This window comes from Neomonachus schauinslandi, chromosome 5, assembly GCF_002201575.2.
Source record: "Neomonachus schauinslandi chromosome 5, ASM220157v2, whole genome shotgun sequence".
In the NCBI taxonomy this organism is placed as follows: domain Eukaryota; kingdom Metazoa; phylum Chordata; class Mammalia; order Carnivora; family Phocidae; genus Neomonachus; species Neomonachus schauinslandi.
This window is the reverse complement of record NC_058407.1, coordinates 41,499,050-41,526,015: the sequence shown is the minus strand read 5'-3', so window position 1 is coordinate 41,526,015 and position 26,966 is coordinate 41,499,050. Positions and strand designations below refer to the sequence as shown.

At 39.5% G+C, this 26,966-nt stretch overlaps 1 protein-coding gene and 1 pseudogene across 2 annotated transcripts in view; one reads left to right on the top strand and one right to left on the bottom strand.

Moving 5' to 3' along the window:
• OSBPL8 (oxysterol binding protein like 8) overlaps positions 1–9,887 on the bottom strand; it is a 159,391-nt gene extending 149,504 nt beyond the window's left edge. For both annotated transcript variants that reach the window (XM_044915365.1, XM_044915366.1), the window contains exon 1: positions 9,822–9,887. The gene's annotated coding sequence lies outside the window, so the exon portion shown is untranslated. The remainder of the gene's footprint in view (positions 1–9,821) is intronic.
• A 551-nt stretch (positions 9,888–10,438) lies between these two features.
• On the top strand, positions 10,439–19,191 carry LOC110570493 (annotated as a pseudogene).
• Positions 19,192–26,966: the final 7,775 nt, after the last annotated feature.

Below are 26,966 nucleotides of genomic sequence, written 5' to 3'. Positions count from 1 at the left end.
AAATAAAAACAATTCATACAGGAAAAAAAAAAAAACCCATAAGAGCAAATAAATTTAAAACTGGAGATAGGGGTAGAATGTGTGTATGTGTATGTGTGTATATAGATAGATATAACAAGCAGAGAAAACTACACCCTTGTTATACCTTATAAGAGATGCAAAAAGGTGGGAACCCATATGTCTGGCAGGACCCCAGAGAGGCATGATTGCAAACTAAATGATACAGCAAAGGGTGCAAATAATAGGGCCAAAAATAGAATTAAATATTACTTGACTGTATAAGGAACAACTACATTGCCCATCGCCCATCTCCATCTCCAAGCAGCACCTAAACAACTGACATTTACCCCCAGCCAAAAAGATACTTCTCTGCTTTTCTCTAAGATAAATGAATGACTATAAGACTAAAGTGGGGATGCTGGCAAAGTAATAAACCCTTTCATCTGGCATTTAGAGGGCCCACAAGCTGGAAGCTAGCTCTTACCCTAAAACAATGTTTGCCAATAGAGAGGCCCTACTGTCTAGCCTCTTAAGTGCTGTGGCCAGAATTCCTACTCAAATGAAAAACTAATAGGGAAAACAGTCCAAGGAACAGGGTAGTAGAGGGGAGACCCAAACCAGAAACCTAGTCCTTCTTTCTGAAACATGAATGGACAACCAGGAAACATCAGGCATATAAGGAAAACTAAGCATGAAAAGTAAGAATTACAAAAACAAACACAGAAAGTGACCAGAGTGGAAAAACAGATAGTTGAGGAAACACAAGATACCTTTTTTTTAAAGATTTTATTTGTCAGAGAGAGAGAGAGAGAGCGCACGCACACACACACACAAGCAGGGGGAGCAGCAGGCAGAGGGAGAAACAGGCTTCCCGCTGAGCAGGGAGCCTGATGCCGAGACTCAATCCCAGGACCCTGGGATCATGACCTGAGCCGAAGGCAGATGCTTAACGACTGAGCCACCCAGGCATCCCCACAAGGTATCTTTCAAGAATCTATTTTACATATTCTAAGACTAAAGACAGTATTACAACTAAAACAGAAGAGAAAGCTAGGAAGAAAAGAAAGAGAACAAGAATATTCATAGATTACCTGCCCCCAAAAAATCAGCCAAAAAAAACTAGGGGGGGGAAAAAATTCCCCTGAACATACAGCAAAGAAAATCACAAGATATGAAAGTAAAAATGAGACAAAAAGGATCAATCCAAGAGAGAATATCTACTTACTGAAGAGCAAATAGGCAAAGTGAAGGAAGAAAGGTATCAAAGACATAATAGATGAGAAGTTCCTCGAGTTGGAAGAATCTCATTTAGACAATAAGGACAACTGAGTGCCTAGAACAAATAACCAAAACAAAATAAAAAACCTTTATTCAGACAGAATAAAGTACAGATCACCTTAGGGCGCCTGGGTGGCTCAGTTGTTTAAGCGACTGCCTTGGGCTCAGGTCATGATCCTGGAGCCCCAGGATCAAGTCCCACATCGGGCTCCCTGCTCAGCAGGGAGTCTGCTTCTCCCTCTGACTCTCCCCCCTCTCATGCTCACTCTCCTATCATTCTCTCTCTCAATAAATAAATAAAAATCTTACAAAAAAAAAAAAGAACAGATCACCTTAAAAAAAAAAAAAAACCCACAATGAATTAGATGACATATGGCTTCTAATCAGCATCCCTGGATGCTAGAAGACAACCAAGCAATGCTTTCTGAGTTCTAAAGGAAAATTACTTGCAACGTATAGTACTGTGCCCAGCCAAGCTATCAGTCAAATATTAGAACAGAATGAAGACAACTTGTACATAGAATAATTCAGAAAGTTTGCCTCTCAAACACACTTTTTCAGGAAGTTACTCAAAAACGCCAGGAAAAAAGATCAAATAAATTTAGAAAAAAAAGATCTAAAATAAAATGGATTCAATTCAAGAGTACAGCAAAAGGAGGTTCCCAGGAGAGACTTAAAAGTCCAAAGTGAGGCAGAAGTAGAGGCAACTCCAGAAAAATAGGGAACACAATATAAAACACAATATGCTGAAGAGTTGAGGGGGAGGGGAAACTATGATAAAGGCATACAAGAAAAAGGGTGGTTAGAAAGACCAAGAAAACAGGAAGTCACATCCAAATTTTTTTAATTCAATGGCTAGATTTTGAGCAGTTGATAAAATAAGTAAAATAAAATCCACTAGACCTTGATGTTATTATAGACATGTTTCTTCAGGTGGCCCAAGGGCTGCTTAATATAATCTGTAGAAATCATAATCTGGGCATACTACCCGGCCCAGCATTAACTAATATTTACATAGTCATAATATTGAAACTATTTATTGTTTTTTAACCTTTAAAGACAATCTGTGGACATGACAGCCAGGATTACAGATGGGGGCGGGGGGAAAGGGTATAATGTGTTTAGGCAATAAGTTTGGAAGGAAAAGAAAAAATTGAAAATTCAGATAATGTTTAAATTGATAAATTAAGAGGTGCAGATCAACATTCAGTAGAGTGTGTTTTATAAAAACAACAGAGCTTCCTTTGTTGCATATTCGCAAACAAACCTCCCCCATGAACTCCACCCATCTCCTAAGAGGAGAAAAAGTTTTTTAAATAAAGATAAGTGTCTTTCAGCTTAAAATAATTTATTTCAGGTTAACTCAATTTTTAAGGCAGTGGTTCTCTACCAGGGGTGATTCTGCCCCCCAAAGGACATTTAACAATGCCTGGAGACATTTTTGGTTGTATAATTAAGGGGAGATGCTACTGATACCTAATGGATAGAGGATCAGGATGCTGCTATACATACCACAATGCACAGGACAGCCACTCACAGCAAAGAATTATCCAACCCAAAATGTCAATAATGCCAAATTGGAGAAACCCTGCTTTAAAGGAACTTTTCAGACTTTTATAGAAAAATGTTTAGTTTCTCACAGCTCCACAATCTTATAATGGTATCTGGGCATAGCAGGAAAGTTTACATGGGTACAGGAAGTGTTTATGATTGATCTGAATGTAGATCCATGGACTGCCCTCTGTGTCCTCATGGGCTTCAGAGGTTTAGGGGAGTCATAATGGCACATTCTGATGAATATATTTGAACAACAACCAGTGGATCTATTAACTTGGCCCCATCTCAGCTTCTGTTGGTATGGATAGTCTTGGGAGCTCAACTACCCATTCTATGCAGCCCATGCTTCCAGTAATTTTACACAATTAAAATTTCTCATTAAAATAACAATCTGTTGTGGGTACTCCTCTTTGGTGCACAATTTTCTTCTACATGGTAATTTAAAGTCTCTAGATCCTTCCACCCTCTAAGTGCCCCAAGTTCCTTGGATTGGAAAAAAAGTTAGATAAAGAACACCTGCTTTTCTGTCACCTCTACCCACAAGTGAAAACACATCATTTCCATTCACATTCCACTAGTAAAAATCAGTCACATACATGGCTCCACCTAGATGCAGAGAGGGATGACAAGGATAGAGGAGAGAATGACAGAAATGCATGCCTGGCTGAGCAACTATTTCCCAGTCTTAACTGCACTACAGCAAGAGGAAACACACATTTTGGTGGGCATTGAGATGAACCTGCAGCTGCCCTCCCCTCCAACCATTACTGCATGGTCTCTCCCTTCACAATAGTAACCTAATAACAAGCTTGTTTGCTCTCACTCTGTTAATTTCTATTTCTTTCACTAGGATTTTGTGAGAACCTCCAGATCTTTTTCATACTACCTAACCACCAGGGGAAACTCACAAGGTGCATCTCTGGGCCTTACTCTGCCTCAATACACCATCTTCTTCCACTACTGACATACCATGTCTGCATCAGACCAGGTACTGGGCAATAAGCTAATTAAGTGGCTGTACAGGTTGTGAACTTAAGCAGTCTGGCTCCAGAGCCTGTGTTATTCTGCCTCTTTAGATTTCTAAAATAACAGGCAGTAAGAAAGTCCTTCCAGAATCATTTATAAAGCATCCACATCTTGCAAAACAGTCTAGGAACTATTACAAATTCCCCACTATGATGCACAGCACTATTTTTCTTTACTTCTGGATTGCTGATTTTAAATATTATAGTCAAAACAATAGGCAAAATTATACAGTAAGCAAAACTGCTCTCTAGTATCCCTCCACCCCACTCTGTACTTTAAAAATGTACCCGTGCAGGGGAACCTGGGTGGCTCAGTCGTTAAGCGTCTGCCTCCAGCTCAGGTCATGATCCCAGGGTCCTGGGATCCAGCCCCACATCGGGCTCCCTGCTCAACAGGAAGCCTGCTTCTCCCTCTCCCCCTGCTTTTGTTCCCTCTCTCGCTGTGTCTCTCTCTGTCAAATAAATAAAATCTTTAAAAAAAAAAAATGTACCTGAGCCCTCATGTCCAAGGCATTCCACCTCCTTACTCCTACTCAGTAATAATGTTACTTAGAGGAGACTGCTCTCTCCCAAGATCTACCATACTCCCACTCCATCAAAACTTACATACCCAGACTGCATAATTTCCACAGGGGCCAGAGCCAAGAATTCTTTGTAAGAAACTATGTAATCTGATAAACTAGTCCTGCTAATATGTGGCACTTGGCAGCCAAAAACAAGTTATTTTAATGGTGGAAATTTCAACAGATTTCAATTACATAGATTTGTGACCCTCAAATATCACTATATAAAGCCTATCCACACCATGTCTATGCATCAGTCTTACTCTTAGAAAGTATGAATTCTAAAAATTTTAACAAGTCACCTTAAAATACCATATTTACTATGTTGTTATATTTCCGGTTTAGTTTGGAATTTCCTGGTGAGAAACTGGCAACTGAACGAACAATAAAGAATTTTTTGCTTTACTATAAATATTTTCAAGGTTTAAAAAATAAGATGTCAAATACATGTGAAATTAAAAAAAAAATCGAGGCTATACGGCATCTTATTACAAAGTGTATTTTCATCAAATCATAGTTGAAATAGACTCAGATCATGAAGGTCAAGACTTGTCACAAGGAACAACTGCAAATAAACTATACAACACAGTATAATGTGGTGGTTAAAAGGACAGGCTCTTAAATAAAAGCACAGGTTAAACTTCTAATTCAAATCCTTTTGGTAGGCTCAACCACCTGCTACTTAGCTTCCCGGTGACTTAGGTTTAGTCCAAATCCTGGCTCCACTATCTACCCCTTAATCTCTCAGTGGCTGAGGTTTAATAAAGGAAAAAAAAAATCTGATGCAGAGGGGTAGGTGTTCATTGTGAGGATTAAATGTGATAACATAGCAAATACTTCTAAAGTAGTAACTGGTACATAGTAATCAACACATAGTAGCTATTATTATCAACAATGCCTACTAAGACACCTTCAGGGGCTATAACAATCTCCTTCTGAATCTATCATGTTAATAACCCTAAATCAAAAAGTTTCTCCTTTTTATCTGAAAAGAGTCTTCAAGCTCAAAACCATTTCATCTTTTTTTCAGGCTTTTGTGAATATGGAAGATGGTGGCTAAATGGCTTCTTTTTCATTTTAAGACTCAAGACTCTTTTTAGATTTTTTAATATTTCCCTTCCAAATATTATACACAAGATAGACTGCTCCGTGGATTATAAACACTACAAAGAGTTCACAAAGAATAATGAAATTTTGAGATTCATAAAAGAACAGCTACCAGAGCAAAAATCTTAGATAAGAAATGATGCAGAAGTCTATTAGCTCATTCAAAAAATATTGAATTCTAAAATAAAGCACAGCAGGTAGAGATCCTTCATGGTTTATAGTCACTCGAATCACTAAAAACATATAGAGGATACTTCTGGAAAATCCCATTTCTTCACAACAATGAATAGATGGCATGATAGGCATGGGCAATTTCTTCAAAAACAAAATCTGTAGACAAGAAATGCCTAAAGGCTCAGATTTTCAGCCACACACATCCCTTACTTAAAGCTTTAAAAATCTGAGGCATCTAGCATTTTTTGTAGTAACATTAAAGTAAAAAAGTTAAGCTTCATTTCTATCAGAAAACATCATGCTTGAAAGAAAACTAAGCATCTAAAATTTTGATACAAATTTAAAGGTAATTTAAAGGGTCAACTCAAAGGTCAAGTAGATATTAGAGTTCATGATAAATACACCAAAATATTTTTTTAATAATCTAAAAACAAAGATCTATTTCTTTTTGAGAGTGAGAGCAAGCAAGCATGGTGGGGAGGGGAAGAGGGAGAGAGAGAATCCCAAGTAGGTTCCACGCCCACTGGAGCCATTGGGCTTAATCTCACAACCCTGAGATCATGACCTGAGCCAAAATCAAGAGTCAGACGCTCAACCAAATGAGCCACCCGGCGCCCCTGACAAAGATCTATTTTAAATAATTTAACGTAAAGTTCTTCTATGTGTTAGATCACCTCCATATACATTATGTAACTTTATTCTCCCAACAACCACATGGGATAAGGATTATTATCCTCCTTTTACAAATGAGGAAACTAAGGCCCAGTGATTTGCCTACACTTGCTTGTATAAGATTTAATCAGAAATCCAATTCAAATTTTCTGACCACCCCCCCCCCGCCCCCGCGCCGGTTTGATGCTCTTGCTTTCACTATACCACCCACTGTCACTTCCACAATTCAAGTACTCTAAATCTTAGTTCTTATAAAGTGTACCAATCTTCCCATCTGGGAGAGGCAACAGTTGTAAGGGGAGAAGAAAAATTATTCATAATGTCACCACCAAAGGGGAGAAAAAAAGTTATTCATAATGTCACCAAAAAAAACCTCACTGTGCTTATTAATCCCACATGATTACCCAGTCCAATGTAAATGCTTTGTTCATGCTATCTACCCCCTTAAAACACCTGCTTATCTTCAGATACACAGCTTTAAGCAAAACCTAACTCAAGAATTACTTCCCCTAAAAGAGCTTCCCAATTGTGACCTGCTCCCTTCCTCCCAATCCAACATCCTTACCATCTCACTCCTTGTATCTATTTTGGACTACATTATCACACACTCCTCTTCGTTCTCCTGTCATATATATGGAACTGCATTTTTTTTCATTCAGTAACTATTAAGCATTTGAAGAGTCAATGGTGAACAAAAAAGACAGGCCCTTGCTATCATAGATGACCTACGTCGTTTGCATCTCTTAAAAAGGTAAAAACAACATAGAGTATAAGAGTATGATGTTCTACAACAAAGATTCCTCCCCTGCAAGGTCTCTGAAGAAAGCTTTCTCCCTTGCATACTTGATAACACTTTTCAGGGAGGAAAAATTCTAACATGTCTTTCAGGTGAGACCTTCAACTTCATGCCTTCAAAGAAATATGAGGAAATGAGGAACCAAGGTAGAAAGAAGGACAGATCTAAAATCTTTCAAGGGTTTCCAACATACAAATGTGAAATCTACATCTACACATTAGTGCAGACATCCCTTCCTGAGTCCCATCCACAAGAAAATGATACTTCGCTACAACTGCTCCAATCAAGCACCTCCATTAATCTCCTTGCACCAGGCAGCTTCACTAATGCAGTACCCAGAGACTTTTCAATTCAAGTTGTATTTATGGATTACATGTATATCATATTCGTAAAAATAAGGAAGGACCTATGTCCTTCTACTTTTGAATCTCCTGATACTCCAAGATCATTGCTATAAATGTGTTCATCTTTGGATATTACAAATATTCAAATATAACACTTCAGGTACTGCTATTAGCATAAGACTTTTCCACAAAATCAGAAAACTACATCTAAGTATCAATTCCTTATTCTGTCACTCATGCTCCAAGTAACCTGCTCTTGAAGGATTATTTATAAACCAAAACAAGTTTAAATGTACTAAGAGTACTCACTAAAGAAATTCTGCAATTTGTCTTTTAACAAGACAGATCCTTTTGTAATGAAGATTTGGTAAAATCATAATTTTATCATTTTTTTCTTAAATCAAAACTAAAACATAACTTCATTACACAGAATTGTATATTTATCCCCACAGCATAAGGGTTTTCAATTAAAAAATGAACCAAGAATGGGCGCCTGGGTGGCTCAGTTGGTTAAGCGACTGCCTTTGGCTCAGGTCATGATCCTGGAGTCCCTGGATCGAGTCCCTGGATCGAGTCCCGCATCGGGCTCCCTGCTCGGCAGGGAGTCTGCTTCTCCCTCTGACCCCCTCTCATGTGCTCTCTCTCATTCTCTCTCAAATAAATAAATAAAATCTTAAAAAAAAAAAATGAACCAAGAAACTAGATCTTGCCAAATTTATAAGTGCCATAAATGTGCTGCTGTAAAAACATATTTGATTGACTCTAAAATGTAATAATACTCTAACTGAAAAAGGACAGCAGCACCTTTTCCAGATCAGATACCATATTAATAGTCAACAAGAAAGAAATAAACCATGACCCTTTTTAAAAACCAATTCTAAGCAGCTGTGTACAATGTATTGTGGCTCAAACGGTTCACGGTTCACGTGGAATTTGACCGCAACAACCTAATCTCCATAATTAAAGACCTAAAAGGTAGTTCTTATGTTTCATCTATTCCCTTTCCCAGTACTTTGAACAGGTATATTGTAGTCATTCCATACATAGTTGCTATCAAAAAAGGGGTAACAAATACTTGAAATTAGCTGTACTTTCTATAAAGGACAAACTGCATACCCTTACTCTCCCTTTCCCAAACTGTTTTATAAAACTAGCATGATCTTAATTTCACTGTAAAACGGGTTTCTAGCAAGCATAAAAATTTACCATAGTCTCTCAACATGATCAACTTTAGACAACACCTGATGGAATGGAGAAAATCTAACAAGAAATTCACCCACGTCCCTCTACAATCCTTGCTTTCCTTGGAATCCTAAGGGAGGCAAAAACTTAAATGATTATCTGAAAAGACCTAAAATGGCACTAAGCTGAGGCTAAGTCTCAGGAGAAGTTAATTAAAACTAATAACCCTACTATAGTATTCTCATACTAATTATAAGTCACTCAAGTCCTCTAGCATTAGGAAGGCAAAAACTTAATTATAATTATTTAACGCAAATATGCTTATAGCATCATCAGATAAGTTTTCCCATCTGTTTGAGGAGCCCAAGTTATCTATCATTTCAGACAGTATTTAGATAAAATGAAATTAGGCACGTTCCCTAACGCAGATGTCTCTCATAAAGACGAGGGTTAAATGACTTTTGTGAATGGAAAATCTGCATATACTGTTGCTTCACTCAGTTGGTCTTGAGTGGGTGGCTCAATGAACCAGAAGCGTGCTCCATGTGAAGCTCCTTAGAACCTGATTTCACTCTTGAGAAAGGGCTTAGAAACAAACATTACATTCAAAAGTACAGCAAAGGCTTCGTCTTCCTCCTACAAGTCGGCCACAGGAACTGAGTTTAGAGGAACGACACCGTGTCACTCGGCTCTGCAAGGGCGGGTGCGGTCTGCGGTGCGCGGCACAGCCTCCTCCGGGGCTGTCATAGGAAAACCGGAGCCTCGCCTTAACCGCGCCAAGTGACAAAGCACCAGCTCTCCCCCGCGCGGGGGCTTCCGGCAAGACCCCGCGGTCCGCCCAAACTTCGCGAGGAGGCACTCAGGGCCGTCAGAATGCTCCTACTACCCCCGCCCCGACGCGGCTTTGTAAGGTTTGCACACGCACGTACTGTGGGCCCCAAAACACTCCACCCCCGCCGGCCTTTGGAATCCCCCACTCCACAAGAGGACAAAGGACCCAAACAGGAACTCTCCGGTGCGGGGAGCCCCCCCGAGCTCAGAACGTGGGGATAAGGGGGTGCAGTCGCCCGGAGGGGTGCAGACCCGTCGCCCCCCCCGACTCAGGAACTGGCGTGACACTCACCGGTGAGGAAGCCCCGGAGAGGCGGGGAGCAGGGGACCGATTCCTCCAGGGCCCTGCACGCGCCCGGGCAGACCCCCAACTTCTCTCGGCTGCTGTCGCCGGCGGCAGCTAGGGCGCGAGCCCAGACCGAGGGCGCTGGCTCGCCGCCGCGGAGGCGCTGCCGGCTCTGCACGCGAGGGGGGCGGGAACTCCGGGCCCGCGGTCCTCCCGCCAGGGCGGGCTCCACCTCCCCCCTCTTCTGCCCGATACTGGCTGCGGCTAGTGCCGCGGTAAAAACTAACGCTGCAGCGATTCGGGCTACCGCTCCCACGACCGCCCGGCCCGGAGCGCGTCGCGGCCTAATGTTGTCATCGGCCGCGTCGCCGCCTCTCTGAGCACCTAGAGCCGCCAAGATCCTTCACATCCGAGTGCCCTCCCCCTCCAGGCCCCGCCCCCCCAGCTCGCGGGCTCCAGCCAACCCCCCCCTTTCCCGTCACATGACCACGCGCGGAGGCGGTCGCGGAGACGCCTCCCCTGCGGGTCAGGCGTGAGTCGCGCGGGAGCAACTGTCAACACCTTGTTCTGCCAGAGACTTATCGCGGCCGAATTGCCTCCGCACACCCGAAGGCGGCTTCGGGATGCGAGCCCACCGCCGCCAGCTCCACGCCCGTGACCTGCTGAGGCGAGGCCTTCTGGATCGGTCTTACAGGGCCCTGCCTAATCTGAGGAGACTGCACAATGCAGCTCCCTGGTCAGGACTTAGGACCCCACGCCCACTCGGAGGCTCGGAGGCCCGGAGGCCAGGAGGCGCGAGCATGACACCCGCCTCCTCAGCCCTGGGTTTGGCTAAAGTTTTAGCCAAACAAAGGAAAAAAGAAGGCATCGTGGTGTCTGGCTTAAAAAGCAGTAACGAATTGTTCCGATTTCTAGTAGCACGTTAATTGTGAATTAAATTTACTGTTTTCCTCATTAGAGGTTTTTATTTTTGAGGAAAGGATGGTGCGTTTCAATCACGCTGGGATGAAAATAGCCTAGCAGACTTACTTTTGTTCCTAGTCAGTTTCAGAATCCTTCGTGCCGGTTTTACAGTCATTAAGTCTTACAATGTGTTAGGTTGGTGGCAGTTTAAACAGATACACAGGATTTTGGCAATTTGTTCCATTTTTTAAAATAAAGACTAATTTTTTTTTCCCCAAGTACCTTAACTTTTGGACATACCTTTTGCCTTCCTTTTAAAAGGAACTCTGTCCCCCACCCCCCAACCCTGGTGAGGAGAAGAAAAGAATATGCTGGTCACCAGAGGAAAAGCAACAATACAGAAATGAGGGAGGTAGAAAAGCAGAAAGATCATAATCAAACCCTGCTAACAATGAAAGCACATGAGAACGTTTTCTCAGTTTGTAAGTCATTTTTCCTTCTAGCCCAGAACTAAGGGTTTTGCTTAAGCAAGTCTATGCCCTCATTACATTTTCTTAATATGACATCAAAAAGCTTTCTGATCAGCTGGATACTTTGAAATGAATAAGCAATAGAATTTGGCTTATGTAATCATTAAGTTCAATGTATTTTATGGACACACTAAGAAATCATGGATTTTAAGACTCACCATTATTTCCTGTTAAGAGAGAAAAACACTGCCAATTAAACTATGCCATGCCACTGATATTTTTAGGACACATCTTGAATTCAGAGATGTTAAAATGTGAAAAACAATGAGTCTTGGAATCTGTGGATTGGTAATGAGCTGGTGTTCCAATGAGGAAAAGATTCTACAGGTTCTGTTCTGAAGTCTGAGATATTGTAGTTCAAATAAATATGAGAGACGTTTATTATTCTGTGAATGACACTATTTCAGCAAAGCTAGTAACTTCGGAGTTTGTCAACAGATTGAAACCTGTCACCTATTTTCTAGAGCAGTATTTTTTTATACTGACTCAAAAATTAATTTTTTAATGAAATAAGGTAGAATGGAATAGAATATAAAGATCAGAGTACGTAACTAGTGTGGACAAGAAATTGCTTTGTGAAATTTTTGTTTCATTTGTGGGAAAGGGTAAGAGTGTGTCCTATGTTGTGATTTAAACTGTTTCTTATTGTGAGTTGCGATCAAATAGATTTGAAAAAGAATGTTCTTAGAGCACAAATAACAGACAAAATATACGCTCTGAGCTCTCTTTCTCTGTTGCTTTTCCTTTACTTTGGGAACTAAAACTAAAGATTAGAAAGAGAAGGCAAATTGCCTTGACAATCCTCTCCTGCCTCAGCCCAAATTTCTTACATTGGCTGTTGAAAATAAATGGTCTTTTATTGGAATGGAAAGCACTGTTCTAGAAGCAAGGTGGCCTAGGTTATAGACCTTGCTAATTAGACTTGGACTAGATGAATTACTCCCTGCATTTCAAGTTCTGATAAAAGTAGGAAGTTGGACTATATGCTGTTTAACCAGTGTCATTCAACCTTTTTTTTCAGTGATGATATTCACATTTGAAATAACCATTGTACACTCAGGATTGTGCGAATTCTTGTCAGACTAGTTGTAACTCCTATCAACCCCACTCAAAAAAAAAAAAAATCAATGCAAGTTCATGAAAGTAAAGATATGGGACAACAAATGTAAGTGCATCTTTTGCAATTGTCTGTATTTTAACTGTTGCTAATAATAATTGCTTGCCATAAATGATGATTTTGACATACCTCACAATTGATTGCAACAAAATGATGTATCAATATATTCAAATTCAGAAATACATACTTTTCAGATCTTTTCAAATCTAATATTCTATGATTCCAGGAAATGGTCATTCAATCTAGCATTTGTGATGTAATCACAACATAAACAAATTGTAATATGTAATCCTGCACTGTAATTGAGAAATATCCTGTAACTCCCATTTGCTATGTTGAGATACCCTACAAGTTTTCTACTCTTAAAATGATTTTAAGAATAACATTTTTAAACAAAACTTTTTATTAAAACTATCCACTTTTATTATAACTATCCAATTTTAACTCCAATGAGAATTAATCTCTTATTGCCTAGTGTTTAATTAATTATACATTTCTGAGAATGAGAAGTTCTTTTTCCAAATCAGTTAAAGCACTGACAGGCATGATAATTTTTCCCACAGAATATGTATCAACCTTGACCTAGAATGAGAGAGATTGGCTTGAGGTTGTTTTTGTTTTACCTTTAGCCTTTCCATTTAGACACTTATGTTGCCAAAAATTGCTGATGAGGATTTTAGGTTAAAATCCTCATTTTCTCAGAGAAGATTAAGAGCAACCTTAAACATGAGGGTGCCTGGGTGGCTCAGTCATTAAGCGTCTGCCTTCGGCTCAGGTCATGATCCCAGGGTCCTGGGATCGAGTCCCGCATCGGGCTCCCTGCTCGGCGGGAGGCCTGCTTCTCCCTCTCCCACTCCCCCTGCTTGTGTTCCTGCTCTCGCTATCTCTCTCTCTGTCAAATAAATAAATAAAATCTTTAAAAAAAAAAAAAGAGCAACCTTAAACATGAATAAGGTATTCAACACAATAAGACTGTGGTAGATTATATTATTACTCTTGGCCATGTAACTTGCTCTAACCAGTGGTTTATAAACAGATGTAATACATGCTAACTGCTTTAAATTTGAGTGCAACATTCAGGTCAATCTCTTAGTTTTATGCTGCCTGCCATAAGAAAGGCATGTTCCAAATAGGCTATCAGAATGAGAAAATACATGGAGCAGACCTGCAACTGACCTTTACCCTGGAGCAATACAGCAGCAGCTGACCTGCAGCTACTAACATGAAACAAGAGTAAATCATAAATATGTATTGTCCTAAATCACAGAGATTTTGAAATTATTATGTAATATAATCTCACAAATCAGCTTAAGTGAATGTAAACCAACAGATTAGTGGTTCAAAGGCTAAATGCACTGTAGAACAATAATATTCTTCTATTTAGTAAAATAAAATAATAAACACCTTCAAAATAGTCACCTAGATACTTGGTAAGCACCCACCTAAAAACTTCTATTAAAAAGTAGTCTATTTATAAGATCTGTAGATTTGGGGGCGCCTGGGTGGCTCAGTTGGTTAAGCGACTGCCTTCGGCTCAGGTCATGATCCTGGAGTCCTGTGATCGAGTCCCACGTCGGGCTCCCTGCTCAGCGGGGAGTCTGCTTCTCCCTCTGACCCTCCTCCCTCTCATGCTCTCTGTCTCTCATTCTCTGTCTCGCAAAAAAAAAAAAAAAAAGATCTGTAGATTTGTTTGCAAGATATTTATATATCGATGCGGGGCTCGATCCCAGGACCCTGAGATCATGACTTGAGCTGAAACCAAGAGTTGGGTACTTAACCGACTGAACCACCCAGGTGCCCCGAGCAGTTCATATTTTAAAAAATAACAAGCACAGAAGAAAATGAGACAGCATTAGTGAGAAACAGTGAATATAGATAGCAAAAACATATTCAGAAGGACTTCAGATACTGAAATTACACACAGACTGTAAAATAACTATATAAAATATAAATAAAGGACAACCTTGAAAATATGTACAGAGAACAAGAAAGTACAAAGAATAAAGATATTTTTTAAATAGAATTTAAAGAATAAAAAATATAAATTATTAAAATTTAAAACTCAGTGGACATGTTTAATAGTCTATTTGACATAGCAGAAGTACAATTTAGTGAACTGGGAGAAAGAGATGAAATTGCCCAAATGCAATAGAAAAAAGAAAAATAAATGAAAAATATAAAGAGACTTTAAGTGACATGGAAGACATTCTGAGAAAGTATAAAATAAATCAGTACTCCAAAAGAATAGGAAAGAGAAAATGTGGCAGAAGCAGTATTTGATAAGATAATGGTTGAAAACTTTCCAGAACTAATGAAAGACTCTAACCCACAGACTTAGGAAATCCCCAGCAAGTTAAAGAATAATAAATCTACACTTATATACATTATAGTAAAATTACAAAACACCAAAAACAAAAAAAGAAAACCTTAAAAGTAGAAGAGAATAAAACAGATTATCCTCAAAATATCTGGTAATTGGCTTTCCTCAGTAACAAACAATAGAATCAGAAGAGAGTGGAATAATGTCTTCAGTGGCCTAAAAGAAAATGACGATCAGCCTAGAATTCAATGCCCATTGAAGAGATCTTTTAAGAATGAGGCCAAAATAAAGGCATTTTCAGGCAAGCAAAAGCAGAGTTTGCTGCTAATACTGATTCTCACTAATAGAAAGTCTAAAGAAATTTCTTTCTTCAGAAAAAAAATGAAATGATCCCAAATAAAAGGTCTGAAAGTTAAGACTAAAGGAAGAACATTGAAAGTGCTAAATATTTGCATGAATCTAAAAACCACTGACTATGCAAAACAGAATTGTTAAAATTATTTAATATTTTTAAAAGAAAAAATAGCAATCACTCATATTCCTAACATCAGAATAAGTCCAATCAGATTCTCACTTTATACCTACTATTAAACAGACCTCATCAGACTAAGTATTCTATCCATTTGTATTATCATTTCCATCTGGTATATGCCCTTGAAAGCAAAAATACTAAACATTTCCATTTATTTTTTTCCTCTTTTCTGATCCATTTAGGCAAAGCTGTATTAATGTTTTATTGGTATTCTCTTTTTAAATAACTCTACTGGTATAGCATTTTAAATGTTTTTCTTCATGACATTTTTATTTCAAATTTGCATAATGTACCAGTGAAGATGATTTATTAATAATCAGACTAAGAAATTAACACATATTTAGGAGATCATGATTTAGAGTAATAGAAAGTAGAATTATATACTATTTTTCACATAACTATGAAGCATTAATGAGTCCCACCATAGAAGTCTAAAAATGAAAGTTCATCATAACAAATTATATAATTATGTATTCACAGGTTAAGAACAATTAACTCTTATTGAAAAGCTCTGCCTACTCTTTCCACCCACATTGCCTATTCAAAATTAGGTGCATGCTATGACTTTTAATACCATCTCTGGAAATAGTTAGAAATCTATGCTCAGGCTGAAAAGATTGACTCCTGAGTTTTAATTCAGCTCAGAGGGCATCCTGAACTCGAAATAAATTTTTATAAAGGGAGAAGAAGAACCCATCTCTTTCTGATATCTACCTAGACTACACATTCCCAGTTGTAAATATTTTTCATTTCAATTTCAAGAGAGTGTATAAAAAGCTGTTTATCACAATTACATAAACATGAAAAGCATAGAACACATAATTCCTTAAATTTCTGAAGTTGTAGTAACTATGATGCAAAGAAATTATACCTTACTTTTTTTTTAACCAAAGCTTTACCCTTTCTTTTCCTCAGCCATATGAGATTATTCAAAACATATTTACTTCTATAATACTTTCCTGAGAAAACCAAATCTATAATTTCACTGCATAATGTCTAAATGACTTTCATTACTTTATCTTTTTTAACATATAAGAGATTATATATTACTAGTATAGATTATTCCAGTTAGCTTTGTCCAACCTGTATTTATATGTCTATAAACTTTCTGACAGTTCACAAGTAATTCAATTCATATAAACCAGACTGTACATTAATTCTTTCAATTTAATAAGTTATCAGTTTTTACTGGGTCCAAGGCCCATCCTGTTTACAAAAAAATTATTAAGTAGCTGTAGGTTACTCCACCTCTTTTCTGAAATGAATGGGAAGCTAGCAAGAGGCCTTGCCCTATAAACTAACAGTGTTTCAAAACTGCCATTTGTACTCTTCTCTGCTGGCAAAGAAGGTGCCATACCGACATTATCAAATAGCAGCGTCTACCCACCCCTCCCAACAAGGACAGGTGCTGCCTGGATTACTTTTGTCAAATCTCCTAGGTATTCATTATCTTTCTTATTTCTCCAGAACACTGGTGCCCAGAAGTGACAAGGTGAAGAAAGAAGGCACCTACCCCTATATTCCGGTAATGTCTGTCCAAAGCATTCTTGTCAGGTTCATCCCTCTGTTCTAGGCCCTGTTGCTATTTTCTCCTAGTTGTTTTCAGTCAGTTCCTATGGGAGCCTAACTTGCTGATATTATACGCACAGACAGCTGAGACCGGACTCCCAATCCCATTCCCCCACTGGTTTCCTTTAACACTTAATCCCTATAAAACACTCCTGGAATGGACTAGAGTTGGGATACATCTATTTTTTATTTTCTTTTTAAATATCAGCTCCTTTCCAGAGATGACCAAACACTTTGCCCCTTGTGGTACCACATTGTGTTGATTATTTTGACTGACTTTCTTTTGTTGTCAGCCAATAGTCTTGGACCTAACATTGTTTGCCTCCCAGCCCCCCTTCCTGAAATTATTAGAAAAGCAGTACACCATATGAATACAATGATCTAAACTAAGAACAGGGAAAATTCTAGAAGAAAATGAACTTTATGCAATAAATAAAGGCAAGGGGAAAAATGGGGCACTATTACGTATTAAAATAGACTCATCAACATTAAAACGGTGTCCATGGATTATAGTACCTACTGCCAAGCTACAACCCACTCAAGGATATGCACAGACCACCCAGGCATATGGGCAGCAAAGTTATGGAACCTATGGACAGCCCACTGATATCAGCTATACCCAGACTCAGATAACTGCGACTTATGGGCAGACCGCCTAGGCAACTTCTTATGGAACAGCCTCCTGCTGGTTACACCACTCCAACTGCCCCCCAGGCATACAGTCTGCCTATTCAGGGGTATGGCACTAGTGCTTATGATACCACTGCTATGGTCACTACAGGCCTCCTCTGCAGCTCAGTCTGCATATGGCACTCAGCCTGCTTACCCAGCCTATGGGCAGCAGCTGGCAGCCACTGAACCTGCAAAACCGCAGGATGGTAACAAATCTGCTGAGACTAGTCAACCTCAGTCTAGCACAGGAGGTTACAACCAGCACAGCCTAGGATATGGACAGAGTAACTATAGTTATCCCCAGATACCTGGGAGCTACCCCTGGGAGCTGACCCCAGCCAATCAGGGTACCACCATCTTACCTTCCTACCAGCTATTCCTCTGCACAGCCAACTAGTTATGATCAGAGCAGTTACTCTCAACAGAACACCTATGGACAGCCCAGCAGCTGTGGACAGCAAGTAGCTATGGTCAACAAAGCAGCTATGGGTAGCAGCTGCCCACTAGTTATCCCTCCCAAACTGGATCCTACAGCCAGGCTCCAAGTCAGTATAGCCAACAGAGCAGCAGCTACGGGCAACAGAGTTCATTCCGACAGGACCACCCCAGTAGCATGAGTGTTTATGGGCAGGAGTCTGGAGAATTTTCCAGACCAGGAGAGAATGGGAACATGGGTGGGCCTGATAACCGGGGCAGGGAAAGAGGGGGATTTGATCGTGGAGGCATGAGCAGAGGTGGGCAGGGAGGAGGACATAGTGGAATGGGTGCTGGAGAGCGAGGTGGCTTCAATAAACCTGGTGGACCCATGGTCGAAGGACCAGATCTTGATCTAGGCCCACCTGTAGATCCAGATGAAGACTCTGACAACAGTGCAATTTATGTGCAAGGCTTAAATGACAGTGTGATCCTAGATGATCTGGCAGACTTCATTAACCAGTGTGGGATTGTTAAGATGAACAAGAGAACTGGACAACCCATGATCCATATCTACTTGGACAAGGAAACAAGAAAGCCCAAAGGTGATGCTATGATGTCCTATGAAGACCCACCAACTGCCAAGGTTGCCATGGAGTGGTTTGATGGGAAAGAATTTCAGTGGAGCAAACTTAAGGTTTCTCTCGCTAGGAAGAAGCCTCCAATGTATAGCATGCAGGGTGGTATGCCTCCCTGAAAAGGCAGAGGGATGCCACAGCCACTCCGTGGAGGTCCAGGGGGCCCAGGAGGTCCTGGGGGTCCCAATGGGTCACATGGGAAGCCATGGAGGAGACAGAGGTGGCTTTCCCCCAAGAGGGCCCCGGGGTTCCCATCTGGAGGAGGAAACGTCCAGCACTGAGCTGGAGACTGGCAGTGCCCCAATCAAGGGTGTGGAAACCAGAACTTTGCCCAGAGAATAGAATGCAACCAGTGCAACGTCTCAAAGCCTGAAGGCTTCCTTCCAACCACCCTTTCCACCCCCGGGTGGTGACCGTGGCATGCAGGGAGGAAGAGGCAGCCTCATGGACTGCAGTAGTCCCAATGGGATGTTCAGAAGTGGTCATGGTGGAGAAAGAGGTGGCTTCTGTGGTGGCTGGGGTATGGACTGAGGTTGCTTTAGTGGAGGAAGATGGGGCGGCCCTGGTGGGCCCCTTGGACCTTTGATGGAACAGATAGGAGGAAAAAGAGGTGGGCATGGAGGACCTGGAAAAATGGATAAAGGTGAGCACTGTCAGGAATGCAGAGACTGTCCCTACTAGACGCAGAGACCCTGTACAGCTTCATTGACTACCAGATTTATTTTTAAACCAGAAAATGTTTTAAATTTATAATTTCATATTTATAAGGTTGGCCACAACATGGTGATTATACCTTGTCTGTACTTTAGTATTTTTCACCGTTTGTGAAGAAACATTAAAACAAGTTAAACGGTAGTGTGCTGAACTTTTTTTCCCTTCTTTTAAAGACGGTTGTTTTGGTTGTTTAAACTAAGACTAAACAGGGGCGCCTGGGTGGCTCAGTTGGTTAAGCGTCTGCCTTCAGCTCAGGTCATGATCCCAGGATGCTGGGATGGAGTGCTGCATTGGGCTCCCTGCTCAGCGGGGAGTCCGCTTCTCCCTCTGCCTCTGCTTCCCCCCCCCCATGCTCTCTCTCTCTCCCAAATAAATAAATAAAATCTTTAAAAAATTAAATTAAATTAAAAATAAACTAAGACTAAACAATGGGAACCCTTGTGAACATGCTCAGTATCACTGTGGAAAACCAAGAGGGCGTCTAACTGTAACAATGTTCATGGTTGTGATGTTTTATTTTTTTAAGTAAAATTACAAATGTTTATTTAAAAAAGTAGACTCATCAGATATATCAACCAAATACAATGTATGGACCTCTTTTAGATTCTGTTTCAAATCATTTTTATAAAAAGACATTAATGAGATAATCAGGGAAATACTACTACTGGTTGGATATTACATGATATCAAGGAATTATTAATCATCTTAGGCATGATAATTATATGTGGTTATGTTTTTTTAAAATGTCTCATTTCTTAAGGACACATACTGGATAATCAGGCCCCTACTTTAGGGGGAGAAAAACCTACCTTCAAATTATGTCACTTTTCTTTTCTCTATCTGTAGGTCAAATCCATGGGAATGTACTCTACAATTACTACTTGTTATTTTCTTTTTTTTTTTTAAGATTTTATTTATTTATTTGAGAGAGGGAGAGCACAAGACGGGGGAGGGTCAGAGGGAGAAGCAGACTCCCTGCTGAGCAGGGAGCCCAATGTGGGACTCGATCCCAGGACTCCAGGATTATGACCTGAGCCAAAGGCAGTTGTTTAACCAACTGAGCCACTCAGGCGCCCTACTACTTGTTATTTTCTACCCTTAAGATAGTAATCATTTCCTCTTTATCATGTCTATTTTTTTTAAAGATCTTATTTAAGAGGGAAAGAGAGAAAAATCATGAGCAGGGAGAGGGAGAAGTAAACTCCCTGCCAAGCAGGGAGCCCTGTGCGGGGCTCAATCTTAGGACCCCAAGATCACAACCAGGTGAACACTTAACCAGCTGAGCCACCCAGGTGTCCCATGTCCATGATTATTTTTTGGTAAAAGTATTTAAATCAATAGCAACTCATGCTGTTATTTGCTCCAAACCTCTATTAAACCACTGTGAAAGGCCAAATATCATATGACCTATGGTAAATAAATCTGATTAAGCACATTAACATGTTCAAATTTATATAAAGCATTCTGCAAATACAGATTACTCTAGAGATGCTAAGAAGCAGATGTACTGATCTCCTTGGCATTCACATGATTCAGCTACAAATAGAATTTGAACAGATTCCAAATGCACAACTGTCAAATTCATAAAAAGTAGCAAAAAAAGTCAAGTGAAACAGTTTAGGCTTTGCCTTGATTAGCACTGTTTTCTGGAAAAAAGAATAGCTGAAAGTATTCTGTTAATGTTTTTATTTCTTCAGTGCTAATATTTGGCAAGAACTAAGTACTTTCGTTTTATGCAGAGATGTTCCCATTAGGTTAGTGGGTGATAATCCAGAAACTGTTATGAGTTAGTATTACTATTAAATTGAAAGAAAATCTTAAAATCAATTTAATCAAAGGGGCGCCTGAGTGGCTCAGTCAGTTAAGCAGCTGACTCTTGATTTCAGCTCAGGTCATGATCTCAGGGTCCTGGGATCAAGCCCCACATTGGGCTCAGTGCTCAGAGGGGAGTCTGCTTGAGGATTCTCTCTCTCCCTCTGCCCCTCTCTCAAACACACACTCTTTCTCTCTTTAAAATAAATAAGTCTTGGGATGCCTGGGTGGCTCTGTTGGTTAAGCATCTGCCTTCGGCTCAGGTCATGATCGCAAGGTCCCAGGATCAAGTCCCACATCAGGCTCCTTCCTCAATGGGGATCCTCTTCTCCCTTGGCTGCTGCTTCCCCTGCTTGTGCGCTCTCTCTCTCTCTCTCTGACAAATAAATAAAATCTTTAAAAATAAATTAATAAAATAAGTCTTTTTAAAAAATCAATTTAATCAATATTACAAAGTTCATCAATTTAAATTTGACTCACTGAAGTAGTATAGTGTAGTGGGGTTGAGCTCCAACTCTAACATCAGATATATAATGCTAGCCTTGTCATTTTCTAGCTGTGAGACCTCTTTCCTCATCTGTAAAGTGGAGTTAAAAAAAATTTTTTTTTATTTTACAGTGTTGTGATAAGAAAGAACTTAAGAAACATAAGCTGTTATGGTTACTCTCTTTGGGGAATATTACATTATACATAATATTACTGTATTTTCACTTTACTTAGTTGTAAAAAAATTACACACACACTATACTCTACCAACTTTCCATTGATCCCAAAACTTTGTGGCGACTGGCCTAATTCTGAGAATTATAGAAGATACATAGGTGGGCATAACCCCAGGCCATGGAAGCAGATTTATTTAAGAATCTCTACAATTCAAATATCAGGTCTCACATGTGATGTGAGAATGAAAGCCATTTCTTCAGCAACCAGGAGATAGACTCAATTTGAGAGTTGTACTTGCCCCAAATAAGACTTCAAACAGACATTCGAGTGTTGCAATACACGAAGTCAACACTCTAAGCCAGTCCTCTCTTGCCAAACTTATTTCTTAAGTACAATGAATCATAGTAAAACAAAATTTATCTCTAAGCACAATGCAGTAATGCACACATTTCCTCATTCTTCTGCCCTTGCACTGTCACTTAGCGATCCAGAACACCTTGTTTATAATAGTCAATAGATATAAAAATGGCCTTTTGAAATCTTTGAGAGATATTAGTTGTAAAGGTTTGCTGGATTCAAGTTAAACATTTTGGGCTAGAATAAATATAGGTAATGTAGTATACTTTGTATAGCATCTTTCATGTTATTCGATTAATGCTCAATTATTGACGCTTAGACTGATATTGAAATAATTATATGGCAGTCTCATCCCTACTTTATAAACTCATGACTAGGAAGTAATTTGCATGGCATTACTTTGATACCATGCATATGCCTAGTTCCTCTTCAAACATAAACCTCATGTTTTAACACTTGTTTTAAAACCCTTGTACGTGTCAATAATTTCAATAAGAATTGCAAAATAATTTTAATACCATCATTCATTCTATATTCTGACATTTTTTTTTTCAGTAAAATAGAGCTTGCCTTTATACCTAGAACTATTTGGTTACCTTAAAATATGGTTCATACAGGAAAGGAAAAATAAATTCCTTACTTTTAGTTAGTAATTTTCTGAATATTGATAATTTGGAGACTAGTGGGGAAATCTGATTTTGGGTTTTAGATAAGATGAAAATTCATTTACTTGGAAAGGTAGAGGTTGTTAATTTAAAAAAAGTAAATAGGTTGTAAAACTGCATACCGGGTATGAAACTATTTTGGTTAAAAATATATACATTTATATGCATATATAGGAATAAATAAAGGTATGGAAAGATATACAATAAGCTGTTAACAATGGTAATAGATGGGAAATATGGTTCTTTTATTTTTCTATTTTACTTATATATGGTTTCCAACTTTCTACCATACATGTACTACTTTCACAGTAACAGAAATTTTTTTTCTTTTTAAGAAAATCACTATTTCCTACTGGCCCTACATATAGTTTCTGAATCATCATCAACATGAGACTGTAAAAATTCCAGCCTGAGGGACTGCCAGGGCACCAACCTAGCTGGTTACTTCTTTAAAGCCTCTCTGCTTGCAGGACAACCCATTCAGGACCCCTCTCTAGAGAGCTCCTTTCCTTTCTGTTCTCACCTTCATTTAATAAACTTTCATTCCACTTCAGAATAAAATAAAATAAAGCCTCTCTGCTTGCAGATTTCCTTTGCCTTTGCATCTCACCCATGGTTCATAGGGCTGCCTCAGCACTAGAACCATGTAGCCTTTCCACTGTAGCAGTCTTCACGAACTGGCAGCCTACTTGTGTGCCTCTGTTGGCCTTGGACAGAAACTCACTTCTTATAGTTTTTATGTCATCATATTAGTTTTCTTCCTACCTTTCTGACTCTTCCTCATTCTTCTCTACAAGTTTATCTTTCTCTGTTATTTATTTGTTGCTCCAAAGTTTCAAACTCAGCCCTCTTTTCACTTTACGTCTTCTTCCTAGAAAAGAGAGGAGAAAATGGATTTTGTGTTCTCATTCTTTTTAATCTAATATGTATCTCTAGCCTAGTCCTCTCTCCAGAGCAAAAAAATCATATATATAATCACTAATTATTGTACTCTCTAGTTAGACATTTATATATTTATATATTTATAAATTTATATATTTACATATTTAGGTGCTCCCCTGCCTGGTTCTTAAAATAGGAATATGCTACTTTCAGAACTTTAGGGAAGAGTAACTTCCATTTTTATTTCTACCATCTTCTCTGAGAAGAAAGAGTTATTTTATATAATTGGTGATTTAAGAAGAAGAAAATAAGGGCGCCTGGGTGGCTCAGTTGGTTAAGCAACTGCCTTCGGCTCAGGTCATGATCCTGGAGTCCCAGGATCGAGTCCCGCATCGGGCTCCCCGCTCAGCGGGGAGTCTGCTTCTCCCTGTGACCCTCCCCCTTCTCATGTGCTCTCTCTCTCTCAAATAAATGAATAAAATAAAAAAAAAAAAAAAGAAGAAGAAAATAAGACCGAGCCCCTTTCTTGCCATATTTTTCAAATGTACCCACCCACAACAGATTATGTTCTATTCTCTTTCTCATTCTGTGTAATAAACTAAACACACATGGATCAGAGCCTAGGCCTGCCTTCTAGAGGCAGGTCTGAGTCCTAACCCTCATTTTTTCTACTGTTGACCTCACTGAGTGTGGAGACCAGTGATTCTGCCCAAGTTTATCTGTCCTGCAGACCCAGATTTTCCTTTTATTATGCCATATCCCATTTGCACTTGGGGAGAAGTATGGAAAAATCTGGTTGTGGCTATACATTGAAGTCATATTGTCCAAACAGCTTTATCAGTAAGAAGGTGGTTTTTCATCTTTCTCTATTTGGCTCCTTATTAATTGGTTCTGAATTCAGAGGAGAGTTAAAACATATGAGCATCTGTCACTGCCTAAGCCCCATTATTGATAGGACAACTTTATCCAAAAGTAGTTGTTCAATGAGAACCTAGGTATGACAAAAGGAATGGAAAATGAAATCTTGCCAATTTAACAAGGGAATAAAAGATCCCAGAATAAAATGATAGCAATTATCAGAGAATCAGCAAAATAGGAATTTGTTCACTTATTCCTGAATGCCTACTGTGTGTTAGACATTGTTTCAAGAGGTTTAAAGAGTTAGAATATTTTAGACAAAATTTACCTGGTGCTCCATGGAACACCTGGGTGGCTTAATTGGTTAAGCATCCAACTTTTGGGTTTAGCTCAGGTTGTGATCTCATGGGTCCTGAGATTGAGCCCTGCTTTGTCAGGCTATGGAGCTCGGCAGGGAATGTACTTGAAGATTCTCTCCCTCTGCCCCTCCCCCCACTTGAGTGGGTGCTTGCTTGCTCACGCCCTCTCTCTCTCTCTCTCTCTCTCTCAAATAAATAAATAAATAAATAAATAAGTTACCTGGTACTCAAATTTGACTGAGTTAGTATATAGATTTTACTTAGGAGAGTGTTCTAATTATCTTCACAAATTCAATATTGTGAGAATGCCTGACTAGTTGTTAATTATCATTTTAGAAGGTATTTAGTTCTATACAACTGAGAATGCTCATAGTCTCTCCAATTTTAATGTGTTTTCCTGTACATGATGCTGTTTCTGAAGTATTTAGTTGCCCCCTGCTGGTCACATAATTATAAAATTCCTGAAGATAATGTATTTCTCAGATTGCATGTGATGACAAACTTCTGAGATGCATTAAACCTTTTCATCAAATGAATTCACCATGTATTTCCAGTGCTCAAATGAGATATGTAAGTTAACCCAGAGTTCTTAAATACAATCTTCTTCCTATAATATGCATTTCATATTTTATGTCTCTTCAAGTCCCTTTTGAAACCATGTAGGGATAAATTACCAAATTGAGAGGGAAAAATAGCACTTGTTCAAATATTTTAAAAGCTATTATTTTTATCCTGTCTCTGCTACCACCTCTCTGGATAATGTTGGACAAGGCACTCTCACTTCTTGATATCTATTTCCTCATCTGTAATATGAAGAATAATTGACATATAATCAACTGTCCATATTTAAAGTATAATTTGATAAGTTTGACATATGTATTCAACTGTGAACTATTGCTACCATAGTTCAAGATAGCTCAAGATAGTGAACATATTTATCATTCCCAAAAGTGTTTTTTTTTTTTAATTACTTATTTTGAGAGAGAGAGATTGGGAGGGTGCATGCAAACAGGAGGAGGGGCAGAGGGAGAGAAAGAATCCCAAGCAGACTCCTTGCCAAGCGGGGAGCCTGATGAAGGACTGGATACCACGACCCTGAGATCATGACCTGAGCTGAAATCAAGATCCAGAGGTTTAACCTACTCAGTAGAGCCACCCAGGCACCTCATTACCAAAAGTTTTTTTGTGCTACTTTGTATTTCCTTCTTCATGCCTCTTGCCTCTCCCAGCCCTCTCCCATCCTCCAGTAACCACTGACAAGCTTTCTGTTACTATAGATTAGTTTGCATCTTCCAGAGAAAAACAGAAATTTTAAGGTCACTAGTGTAAAAACTAAAATGAGGTATGGAAAAACTTAAATTCTTTTTAAATATTAAAAACTTTATTTTGAGGGTGCCCGGGTGGCTCAGTCAGTTAAGTGTCTGCCTTCAGCTCAGGTTATGACCCCAGGGTTCCAGGATTGAGCTCTCAACAGGCTCTCAGCTAAGCAGGGAGCCTGCTTCTCCTTCTCTCTCTGCCTGCCGCTCCTCCTGCTTTTGTGTGCTCTCTCTGTCAAATAAATACATAAAATCTTTTTTAAAAAGTTAAAACAAAAGAAGACTTTAACTTTAGAGTCAGCAGATATGAGCTTGGGTCTTGGCTATGATGTTTACTAGCTGTGTGACCTTGGGCAAGTTATTCAACATCCTAACACCAAGGTTAACAGTTTCCCTATACTTAGGAGAAAGGATAATCTATCCTGGGGCGCCTGGGTGGCTCAGTCGTTAGGCGTCTGCCTTCGGCTCAGGTCATGATCCCAGGGTCCTGGGATCGAGCCCCGCATCAGGCTCCCTGCTCCGCGGGAAGCCTGCTTCTCCCTCTCCCACCCCCCCTGCTTGTGTTCCCTCTCTCGCTGTGTCTCTCTCTCTGTCAAATAAATAAATAAAATCTTTAAAAAAAAAAAAAGAATATCATCTATCCCCATAAAGATGTTGGGAAATTGCATGCAAAGCAATTAGCTCAGTGCTGGGCCTGGTAATACAATACACTCAACCAACGGTAGCTATATATCTTCAGACATTTCAAAGAGCACCAATCCAGTTTTAAGAAAAGGAAATGAGAACCCTGACCATGTAGCCAGTGTAATCTTAAGGTAACCATTTTAGAA